This window comes from Phoca vitulina, unplaced genomic scaffold, assembly GCF_004348235.1.
Source record: "Phoca vitulina isolate PV1807 unplaced genomic scaffold, GSC_HSeal_1.0 scaffold13, whole genome shotgun sequence".
NCBI lineage: Eukaryota > Metazoa > Chordata > Mammalia > Carnivora > Phocidae > Phoca > Phoca vitulina.
This window is the reverse complement of record NW_022589716.1, coordinates 14060684-14072884: the sequence shown is the minus strand read 5'-3', so window position 1 is coordinate 14072884 and position 12201 is coordinate 14060684. Positions and strand designations below refer to the sequence as shown.

Below are 12201 nucleotides of genomic sequence, written 5' to 3'. Positions count from 1 at the left end.
GTATAGTACATCACTAGTTTTTAATGATTCATTAGGGGAACTAATAACTTTTTAACATAAACTGAAAATCTTATGCAATAGAAATTGATTTGCATTCTGCACTGTTGAGCAGAACTGTGCCATGAAGCTTGAAATAATTGTCATGCACTAAGTGTTTACCATGTGTCGGTTTCTCTGCTTGCTGTTTTCATTTCCTTTTCTTACACAGTCTTGATGGTGACCTTGAAAGGTAAATAGTAATATCTTCATTTTGTAGATGATGAGTCTGAGATTCAGAAATGTTGTTTAACAGGTCTAAGGCCACATAGCTCTGAAGTGGGATTCCGCCTGACTCCATAGCCTGTTAACATGTCATTGCAGCAGGATTTATGAAACTAAGGTCGATCCCTCACTCCGATCATGACCCATTTCTTAATTTTACTGAAATCAGGGGCAGTCTTCTAGAAGCCAGAAAGGACAGAACTTAAAGGAGATTTGGTTCTTGTCTGTCATTGCTCTCTAAGAAAAAGTGCTATAGGAAAGCCAAAGGTTGAATTGCATGATATTTTCACCTTAAAAAAAAAAAAAAAAATATATATATATATATATATATATATATATATATATATATACGTACTATGGAATACAATACAGCAATTAAAAAAAAAAGGAAAAGAAAGAGAAAAAGTGAGGTAAGCCTAAGATGAAAAGATTGTCAAGATACAGCGTTAGATTTTAAGAAGCAAGTTGCAAAAATAATAAATAATAAGAATAAAAAGCAAGTTGCAGAAATTTGAGTATGATGCCATTTGTGTGCTAAACTAAATCACATAAAAAGCAATTATTTAGAAAAAAAAAGTTATCTGGGTGGGGGAGAGAGACAGATTTGTAAATACCGGAGGGAGGTTCTGCCTACCCGAGGCCGCTGCTCTGCAGAGACCCTGGGTGAAGCCAGCGTCACCAAGTCTGACCAGGAGGCAAACCCTTCAACTGAGGACCTGGGGGATAAGAAGGCAGGAGAATACATTAAACTCAGAGTCATTGGACAGGAGAGCAGTGAGATTCACTTCAAAGTGAAAATGACAACACATCTCAAGAAACTCAAAAAATCACCGTCAAAGACAGCACGTTCCAATGAATTCACCCAGGTTTCTCTCTCTCTCTCTCTCTCTTTTTTAAGATTTTATTTATTTATTTGACAGAATGATAGAGCCAGAGAGCACAGCAGAGGGAATGGCAGAGGGAGAGGGAGAAGCAGACTCCCCACTGAGCAGGGAGCCAACGCGGGGCTTGATCCCAGACCCCTGGGATCGTGACCTGAGCCCAAGGCAGACGGTTAACCATCTGAGCCACCCAGGTGCCCACCAGGTTTCTCTTTGAAGGTCAGAGAATCGCTGATAATCATACTCCAAAAGAACTGAGAATGGAGTAAGATGTGGTTGAAGTTTATCGGGAACAAACAGGGGGTCATTCAACAATTTAGATATTCTTTTTATTTTTTTCTTTACCCTCAATCCTTTTTTATTTTTAAAAATAGTTCTTAGGGCACCTCGATGGCACAGCCAGTAAAGCGTCCAACTCCTGGTTTTAGCTCAGGTCTGATTTCGGGGTTGTGAGACCGAGCCCCACGTCAAGTGTAGAGCCTGCTTGGGACTCTCTCTCTCCCTCTCCCTCTGCCCCTCCCACCCCACCCCCTGCCCCATACACAACTCTCTCTTTCTCTCTCTCTCTCTCAAATAAATAAATAAATAAATCTTAAAAATAAATAAAAATAGTTCTTTTGTAAAATGGTGTTCAAAATGGAATTGAAAACTGGCACCCCCATCTCTTTAAAACAAATGGCAATTTGAATTCTAGTACCCATTATCCATTATCATTTGTTTTCATTGTGCTGATTTTTGGTGATGAAACCTCAGCCCCCTTGGGGCACCTGGGTGGCTCAGTGGGTTGAGCATCTGGCTTGATTTCGGCTCACGTCATGATATCAGCATTGTGAGATCAAGCCCCACATTGGATGTAGAGCCTACTTGGGATTCTCTCTCTCCCTTTCCCTCTGTCGCTGCCCCCCTCCCCCGCCACTCTCTCTCTCTCTCTCAAAAAAAAAAAAAAAAAAAAAGCCTCAGCCCCCTTCATGTTGCCCTCTCCTTTTTAAAAATTACATGTGTGCACAGAGAGGCCACCTTTTCCAGGATTTTGCATTTTCAGGCTTGTGATAAGTAAGATCTACCAACGGGAGTGATTGCTTCACTCCTGGACTATGACTTGCAGTGGCAGTTGGAAGTTTTCCAGAGAACTGAACTGTGAAAAAATGGCCTTTCCTTAACTTGGAGCTACTTTTAAAATTTGAGGGTCTGGACCAAAAGAAGAGAGCTATCAGGCTGGAGTCAAGATGACAGAGATGTTGAGAGTAACAACTAACTCCAAAGATGGTTTCACTGAAGAGAAAGGGTTTAAGATAAAAGAAAAGTCTTGTCAGAAGAGCTCAGAAAAGTTGTAATTTTCATTAACAGTTAATAAAGTTATTCATGCAGAAGTGTATTCAACAGAACACTGCTCTTTTTTATTTTATTTGTACTTTTTGGTTGGGATATAGGTTTCAAATGGACATTGTCTGTACCAGTTTCATTAAAATAAGCAAAATATTTGTAAAAACCATAAAAAAGCAATTATTTATTTTTCAAAGATACACAAATGTATTGAAAGCAACCTGAAAGGATTATACCTTAACTTCATTAAAATGATTCCCTCTGAGGCTGGGGTCTGGTGTTGGCTCCAGCAGCCATCTGGGACAGCTTTAGTTTAATCTTTAACATTTTACATTTTTACAAGGAGAAAGTATTCAAGTATTCATGTGCTACATGTGCAATTAGAAGTTACTTAAAATATATATATATATATATATTTTATATATAACATATATATATAACACAAAGTCAGCCTACTTCTTAAGGAGCCACAGCCAAAAGTTATAAAGTCACTTCAACAATAAAGAAAAAGGATAAACTAAAAATACCACATCACCAAGAGGACTTTTCCCCCCAGAGGTTTCTCAGTCAGCTGGAGCTTTGATTTCTGGCCTTTGTCTGAACAGGGTGCTTGCCCAAGAGTCAGCTGTGGCCACCCTAGGGAGAGTTCTGTGATGAGCCATGTTGGGGAGAGAGGGATGAGTGGGCAGGTCTGTTTCTTCTAGATATCTCTGCTCTCAATCACTTCACCTTATGTCGGGTAACATCCCAGGACCAGACGAATGTGTGTATTGTGGGGGCGGGGGGGGGGGGGACAAAGGGGGTTAGTTGATGGAGAAGAGAGGGATAAGAAAAGAAACTCTTCTTTGAAGGTAAAAGCATTGGATTCTAGGCATCTGCGAGGAATCACTTAATGTCCAGGCAGATTAAGTCAGCTGGGTGCCAGTCTGTTGAGACTGGTATGGATTCCATCCTTTGGTGGGCCAGATCACTCAATTCCTTAGAAGAAATGGCATGAGAATTCTTGACTATTTTTCTAGCTCTTGTAAAGTATGTAACTGATGCTAAATTAACCAGGTCCTCAGCAATAAGATCCAAGTTAGATCTGCTAATTGAATCATTTTTTTTTCTAATCCACATTAAAATAAACACGTATATAACTATTAAACCAAAAATGTATGTATCCATGTGCATCTTAAAATCTCACATGCCTGGATGGCTCAGTTGATTAAGTGTCTCACTCAGTCTCAGCTCAGGTCTTGATCTCGGGGTTGTGGGTTCAAGCCCTGCATTGGGCTCCACACCCAGTGTGGAGCCTACTTAAAAAAATAAATAAATAAAAATCTCACATTCTAATTGTGGTACATGGGCCGTGTTTAGGGAAACATTGTCAGAAGTGGGACGAGCTTTGGGGAGGATCTGTGTTCAAATATTGCCTCCACAACTAACTTAATAACCTAAAGACTTAACCTTCTTAGTCTTGAATTTCCTCACCTCCAAGTAGGCTTATTAGTGGTTCCTACCTTGTAGGGCAATTGTAAGGATTATCTGAACTAACATCTATAAAACATAATGTGTAGTGCTTACAAATTATTAGCCAAAAACAAAAAAAAAGGTCTTTGCAAATAGTAAACAAATGCCGAGATCTTTATTAAATACATCTGTAATAGATATTGTCATTCTTTGGTGATGGTTCAGTGCTCAATTTCTTGTTTTGGAAATTTGTATGTGTGTATGGGGGGGGCTGTTCCCCTAAACTGTCCCCTTTTGATCCTTTTTAAATTAACATTTTGGCTATGATGCATGGAATTACCTATTTCAAATCAATCTGATGGCTGAAAAAGGCAAAACACAGAATCAAAGCGATTACATAGCTATTCTGAAATGCACAGAATCATACCCAAGAATTTTTCTAATTAAATGGTCTTTGTGGGGGTGAAGTCTCTAGTATGAAACTATGTAACTAAAGCCTTAGAAACATCTCATCAGATTGTGGGTGCTTATGTTTAAATTTTGTATCACATACATCTGCTCTGGCTCTAGCGCTTGCTAGTTAACTTTGTACTTAGAAAAGTGAAGTTTCCTCCCTCAGCTACTTGGCTTTTAAGTGACTGCCTTAATGGAGAAAGTGGGAGAGTGGGAGCCGGGCAGAGTTGATGGCAGCTAATTGGGTAAGTTGTGCCTCAGTGGAGGCCATGGAAGATCTCACGTAACTGAACAAAGTAGTGTGCTGTGGCTGAAAAGGTGATTTGGTTTGGGAAGCCCACCCACAAGGACACTCCCAAGTTCTCCTTGTAGCTTCCTTAGAGCCTCTGCCTGAGTAGCTAGTGGGGGTGACTGAGCTTTCCCTACCATTGCTACCATAGGCAAAGACTCAAGCCAGGTCCATCTTTCTCTGTCTTGCAATTGAGATACCAAGTGACGTATCTAGGGATCTTAATTTGCCATTTTGTTTTACCCTGAACTTGATTAGTTCAGATGAGGAACTGGAGGTACTCATGTATTGGAGGTGAAGGAAAGGGTTTTCAGCAGTTTTGCAGCCTGGAGTGTTAATTTAAGCATTCTTCAGATCACGTAGATACATTCTGGGGTGATACATTCTGGGGTTGAAGACTTTCTTTAGCATTGCATAACTGTGTGTATGTTAATAACAGGAACCTTTCCATTTCCATCTCACTGTTTTTGAAAATCTTTTCTATCTCAATAAATCTTCCTACCCATGAAATTTGATAAAGCAACATCCTAAAAACTCTTAACTTAAAAAAAGAAAACATTTTAGTCTTTAATGAAATGAGCAAAAGAATAATTTTTAAAAATTTTTAATAGATTGTATTAATTTTATAATACATCAGCAAGTGAATTTCCAATGTATTCCTGGCTGCAGTTTCAGCCTTTCAAGAGTAGAATTTGTCTTCTCAGTTTTAAAATTAGGTGCAGTAAAGAAATTCCTGGGAACATGAGTCAGGACAGAGCTGGGTTTCCATCCTGGTGTCTCAGACTTTTATTGACACTTATGAAGCTTGCTGTACTAAGTCCCTCAGCAAATGCACACTTCTAATCTCATGCAAAAGACAAATGTATAAACAGTGAACAGGGGATGTGTGTTGTAATAGAGATGCTTTAAAAGGAGATGTTTGATGGGAGCATACTTGGAGCCTCAACCTTCTAGTCTGTAAAATGTACAAACTGGATGACATCTCTTCTCCTTTCCAGCTTTCAAACTATGAGCCTGTGGGAATACAGACCATGTCTTGTCCTAGAACATTTATTTTGCATGATCACTGAGTAGTAAATACACCGTCGGACACGGTAAATATTTATGGCCCCCTGAAGCGGAGTGTTTTTTCCTGTTGCTGACCATTGTTGGATGGCTCTAAGCACAGCATGGGTTTTTCATAAGAGTGTAGTGGAGAAAGTCTCCATCTCTCCTTTGCAGAATGTCTGGGATGGTCTTAAAAAGTAACCTCTTGGCCTCAAATTGCTAAAAATATTTACCTACCAACAAGGTGGGCTGCTGGAGCTGCATCTCATTCCCCATTTCCTCTTAGCAACTTGAGGGAAAACGTAGAGGATGACACACTGCCAAGATGAGATAATGCCTGGGATGTGGTGGTTGAGATCATCCCCACGGAGCTTCCTGTCAGATGCAGCTCTTCCGGTCCTGAGAGCACTGGGATCCTATGGTGTTCTACCACTTTCTTTTCCAGAGTTTGCAAACCTGGGGACCAGGCTCATTTTCTCAATACTCTGTTATAGGAAATCACTCTTTTTCCCAGGGCGGTGAATGGGTAAACGTGATATTTTGCTGTGAGCTATCAGATTCTAAAGGAAGATAGCCATCTCGGGTGAAAGTGTCCTTGTAATGGTGCATTGATGCACGCAGATCCAATCAGTAAAACCTTAGTTACCAGACCCCTTGAGATTTGGGGAGAGGGTGCAGGGGGTAGAAAATACATTTAAATAACCAAGCCCTTATTCTTTGTGTTGTTGCTCTATATTTTAGGTAAACTTTCATTTTGGAATAATTTTAGATTTACAGAAAATTTGCAGATCTGGTAGAGTTCCTGTACACCCTTCACTCACCTTCCCCTAATGTTAATATTTTCCATAACCACATTCGTCAAAATCAAGAAAGTCATATCGATACAGTATTCCTAACGAAACTATGATCTATTTGGATTTTACCACACATTCTCCTTTAAAAACCCAAATTAAAAAAAAACAAAACACTAAGTCATACATACACACCTATACATGCACCACTACATAAATAGATATAAAATCCTACTTTTAAAATGTATATATGCAATGACACACATTTATCCCATTACATAGTAGATACTATGTTCTCCTGTCTGTTGAGACAGATTTTACAAACTATCATTTGCCACTGTGGGATGAGCATCAGTCACTGTGCTTTGCAATATTGCATTGGCCTCTTGATGTTTCAGGGCTGGTTGGCACCAGGAATCAGCGCTTTTTTGAGTCCTCAGGTCAGCTTGCCATGGTTTTTCTAGACCTTCTCACATCTACACTTCAGCTGCTAACCTGGTCAGATTTCATAACCATGCAGTAGGGCTTCTCAGAATTATGGAAGGAAGACTACCTGTAAATGAGTTTCATGGACCATCTTAGTATGTGGATTTTATGACTTTTTTTTCAAAAGCCTTTTTATTATCTTATTTTCCAGTTTTTGATAAATAACAATGCAAAGGTTAGTGATAATTTAAGTAATAGAATCCAGTTTTAATATTAAAAAAAATGAGAATGGATATCTGTCTTATGTAAAGATTTTTACCAGAAAAAGCTCACCCTGGTATTATGTTCTTCCAGTGTATTTGAATTATCATTTTAACTGTGTAAACATTAACCTATGTGAAATTTTAAATTATTTTCCCCATGATGTTTTTTTTTTTTTACAGGCTTTGTAATAATATTTGTGTATTGTAGAAAAATTGGGAAATATAGACAAGTTTATTTTCTATATCATTATTTTGAAAGGCTACACAATATTCCATTTTATGGCTATATTTCACACATATAGAATGATATTTAAGTTGTTTCCATTTTTTAAAATATAAATAGTCCTGTGGTAAGTAGTCTTTGCAGCCACAGTTTTGCACACATTCAAAAGGCTGTCTTCCCAGGAGTGAAATTATTGAGCAAGAATATACACTTCAATGTATCTTGATGGCAATTCCCACATTTAGCAGTGTTAGAAATATGAGCTTTTCCACCTGCTGAAGGAAGCTATAGCCTGAGGTTCTAGAGTAGAGTTGTCTGAGTGGCTGTTTGCACAGCAGCAAAGGAAACAGCCCCTCCTGGACCATTCTGGTAGTGTGTTCACACTGGGGGGAATTCAGCAGATAGAACTAAGCCTTTTCAGGTGACTTACTGACTCCTGGGAGGGAAACTGTTTGTCAAGACCTGTTGCAATTTGTTGTGACCTCATCTGCTGGGGGTGATGGCCTTGGAACCCAGGGTTTATGAGGGGCAGGCTCCCACAGGCTCTGGCCATGCCACCCCACCCCACCCCCAGCCCCGCAGCATTTCCCTGCCCTGCCGCTTCAAGCAGCTTCATGACATAGCCTCTTTAATGAATAGTCATCCTCTTCGATTCCCATTGGTAATTATAGAACCCATCCTCATGTTTTCTGCCGGGTGGACTGTTAGGCAAAATTTCTTGGCAAGTTTTCTAGCCAATTAAAAGTGGAAGACTAATTCCATTGAGCAGTCAATTCCAGTTAGCTCTGTTGGTGACATTGTGGAGCTAATGCTGGACCAGGAGGCAAGGGTTTGATCCCCCGGGACCCCAGGGAGCCATACTCTTCTCTCAGTATGGTCGCAGAGTAAGAAAATGGATTGCTTCCTCTCCTTCCTTTTAAATAAAGTCTCTTAATTAGACTCTTCTCTGGGCTATAGGCATCACCATTCTCTTTTTACTTGTATTTTAAAATTTTTTATTTTTAATTTTTAAGTATTTATTTTACGGACATATCGTTGACACACCATATCACATTAGTTTCAGGTGTACAAAATAGTGATTCAACAAGTATATACATTATGCTATGCCCACCCCAAGTGTAGCTACCATCTGTCACCATACAACACTATTACAATAACATTGACTATATTCCCCTATGCTGTACCTTTATTCCTGTGACTTGTTCATTCTATAACTGGAAGCCTGTATCTCTCAGTCCCCTTCACCCATGTCATCACTGTTCTTTTTAATCAACAATTTAGTGCCAGTCTTTTTCAAAAGCTCAAAATAAATTTTCTGAACATTCTGATTCTGATCCTGACTCTTCACTTTTTTAGGAAATCATTTGTTTGTCAAATAAAGCATACTTACTGCAGACTCTGCATCTCTGAAAGCATGAGTTCATGCTGAATATTTGGAGGATGGGCCATTGGGAGGGAGTGAAATAAAAACTGTGTAATGCAGACTAATTGTTGGTCTGTACACAATGTCTTTGTCTCATCTGGTTGTCTTTCATAAGTATCTTCAGAACCGGTGTAGATCATTCAGAATAGGACAAAACAAGAAAAAAAAATTCCAAGTGAGCGGGGAATAGGTTGAAATCCCATTTGGGATTTCAGGCACAAGACTGTGTCGGGCCCATGTAGGGACTCTGGGTAAGTGAGTGAATGAATCACTGAATGAATGTGTGACACAGTTCATTAGAGTAATCCCATGGTGGGATTTAGAATGTTTCAGAACTCTCTTTTAATTAAAAATGTCAACTGTCTCCTCACTGCCCCCCAAATAGTAATAGATTGAAGTTAGTGTAACATTTCTGTGTGCAAAGAAAGTATAAAGGAATCCTAAAAAAATCCCATCCTAAAGAAGGCTACTTTCCCTAAAAGGAATAGATGGCCTTTATTCCTTTAGAAGCTTTTCATCAACTATTGATCAAAAACAAGCATCTGGTTTTCAATCTGTTTCTTCCTAAAATTGCTAACAGTATGCAGTCATGAGGAGTTGACTTTTAAGCATGGGGGATTGGAGGATTGGGTGGGGGGGAATGGAGGCAAGGAAAAGTGATAAAATGGCTTACACTAATCAGATGTAAACATGATACCTTTGCCTGCTGAACTGTGTCAAGAGGGAATTTTTGCTGCAGAAACTCTCACACTAAGCACCAGCAGTTTTCCTAAGAGAAGTGATTTTTTTCTCTTTGGGGAAATTGAGGAAACCCAGAGTTAAGTCGTTTTTTCCCTGTATGAGAAATCTTTCTTGCACAGGAAGTCCTTGTGGAGGTGTATGATTCAGCTTCTTTACTCTCTTCTTCCCAGAAGTCAAGAGGAACGGAGGATGACTCAGCCACAGGGCCCTTTATCAGGCCCCATTTTAGCCATCCGGCCTGGGCTCTGCTGGACCTTACAGGTCATCTTCTGTCTGTGGGAAAAGTAGGGAGAGGGTTGTGTGTTTAAGCCTTTCTGCTAAATCTCAGTAGTTCTTTCAAGGGAGCAATATGGTCTTTCCATGTGGCTTAGGCCTTTGGAAGTGGAAATAGCAATTAATTAAACAATGAATTACATTTTACTCTGAATTAATGCTTTTATTTAATATTTAGCATGTCTTATAATTGTTTCATTTCAATGCATGCAATATGGGCATACATCTGTTTTGAGAAAGCCTAATATTAAAATCATAAACACAAAAATATTGATAACTTAGGGTATTTACATTCAAAATACTTTTAGTTAAGGATTCACTACCGTTAGTCTTTAAGGAAAAAGCACCCTAATGCACTTATTTTTCAAATGTTATTTCTTTATTATAGTAGCATTACATGGATGTTGTAGAAAATTATAAAATAAAAACAAACTTAAAGAAAGATTATTTTGGGGCGCCTGGGTGGCTCAGATGGTTAAGCGTCTGCCTTCGGCTCAGGTCATGATCTCAGGGTCCTGGGATCGAGTCCCGCATCGGGCTCCCTGCTCCTTGGGAGCCTGCTTCTCCCTCTGCCTCTCTCTCTCTCTCTCTCTCTGTCTCTCATGAATAAATAAATAAAATCTTTAAAAAAAAAAAAGAAAGATTATTTTGTCATGACTGTACTACCCAGAGTTACTCTTCATATTTTGGCATACAGCTCTCCTGAATGTAGAATTAGGTGCACATGCAAATAGGGGGACATGATGTGCAGATAGTGTTTTGTGGCTTTCTTGTTCTTGCACATGAACATTATTCTTGTTCATACACACCTGCGCCTTATTTTTCTTAATATCTACATAATATCAAATTGTTCAACTGGGACCTAACTTTATTTAATTAATCCACTATTCTTGGACATATAGCCTGCTTCCAGTTTTTCTTACTATAAACTCAACTTTTTACAATAATGAAAGCTGCTTTCTACTTCATACCCAGTGCTGTGTGGAGCATTTTCCCATGTAACATCTCTCTTTTTATTTAATTCAGGTAAACTTCATTTAATATAAAAGTAACTATTTTAAAATGTACACTGGCACCTGGTTGGCTCAGTTGGTAGAGCATGCGACTCTTGGTCTCGGGGTAAGTTCAAGTCCCACATTGGGTGTAGAGATTACTTTTAAAAATTATTTAAAAACTCAAATAAAATGTGGTTTCTGTAACTCCGGAGAGTGATCTTGCAATAATAATAAGTGAGACTGGGAATCTGCATTTCTAATACGTTCTCTAGGTGGTTTGGATATATAGCTAGTTCCTGGGCACACTCTAAAAAAATTAATTAATTAAGTGTACAATTCTGTGTCATTTAATACACTCACAATGTTAGTGAAACTCTTGCTTCTAGTTCCAAAACATTTTCATCGCTCTAAAGAGAAACCCCATACCTGTTAAGCAGTTACTCCCTCTCTCCCTCTCCCCAGCCCATAGTAACCAACCACTGACCTACTTTCTATCTATTGGTTTACCTATCCTGGATATTATCCTATAAATGGAATTATGCAACATAGGACTTTTTGTGTAACATCTCTTTTAACCCTCACAAACCCTGTGAGGTAAGACCCAGGGAGGTTGAGAGTCTTGCCAGGGATTCCAGTCCTGCAGGATGAGGACTTGAACGCTGCTCTTTCTGGTCCTGAAGTCTCATCCTGTGCCACTGTCCCAGGCTTTCTCCCTAGGGTCCATAGACTCTGTAGTATAAAGTGCTCCCTTCTTTGTGGCCTGTTGACTTTAGATCACAATTAGGTGATTGGTCCTTTTCCTCTGCTTCTCACTTGTAAAATGGGAAAGCTTAATACAGTGGTTCTCACATTTTAAGGTCAGTCAGCACCCCACTGAGGAGTTGCAGAGTTTCTGACTCGGGTCTGGGAAGAGGCCTAAGAATCTGCTTTCCTAACAAGTTCCCAGGTGATGCTTACGCTATGCTCCCAGGACCACATCCTGGGAGCCACTGGTCTGACAGATACGATGCAGAAGAATCACTTCGTTACACTTACCTCCCAATCCGAATGCTTGTGATGGCACTTAAGAATATTGAATATTCAGAAAAATTGAACAACTATCCAGCTAGACGAATGTGCAGGTGTGAATTACACTGGAGGCTGAGGAATCTCCTGAAGTGTGATCCAGAATTGCATTTGCATCCCCAAATGTATGTTTTAAAGAACATCTGGTAAGATTGTAAATGTGCATATCCTATGATCCTGCTTTATACATGTTTGAGCTTCAGAGAACCAATCTCAAGAATGCAGAAGGAGGTGTGTCAGGGAAACGAAAGGCAATGATTTTTGTAACAGAAAAAGAAAAAGAGGGGCGCCTGGG

At 39.4% G+C, this 12201-nt stretch overlaps 1 protein-coding gene and 1 pseudogene across 2 annotated transcripts in view; both read left to right on the top strand.

Moving 5' to 3' along the window:
- ARHGEF3 (Rho guanine nucleotide exchange factor 3) overlaps positions 1–12201 on the top strand; it is a 293559-nt gene that overhangs the window by 183182 nt on the left and 98176 nt on the right. The window lies entirely within an intron of this gene.
- LOC116636885 lies at positions 214–1462 on the top strand (annotated as a pseudogene).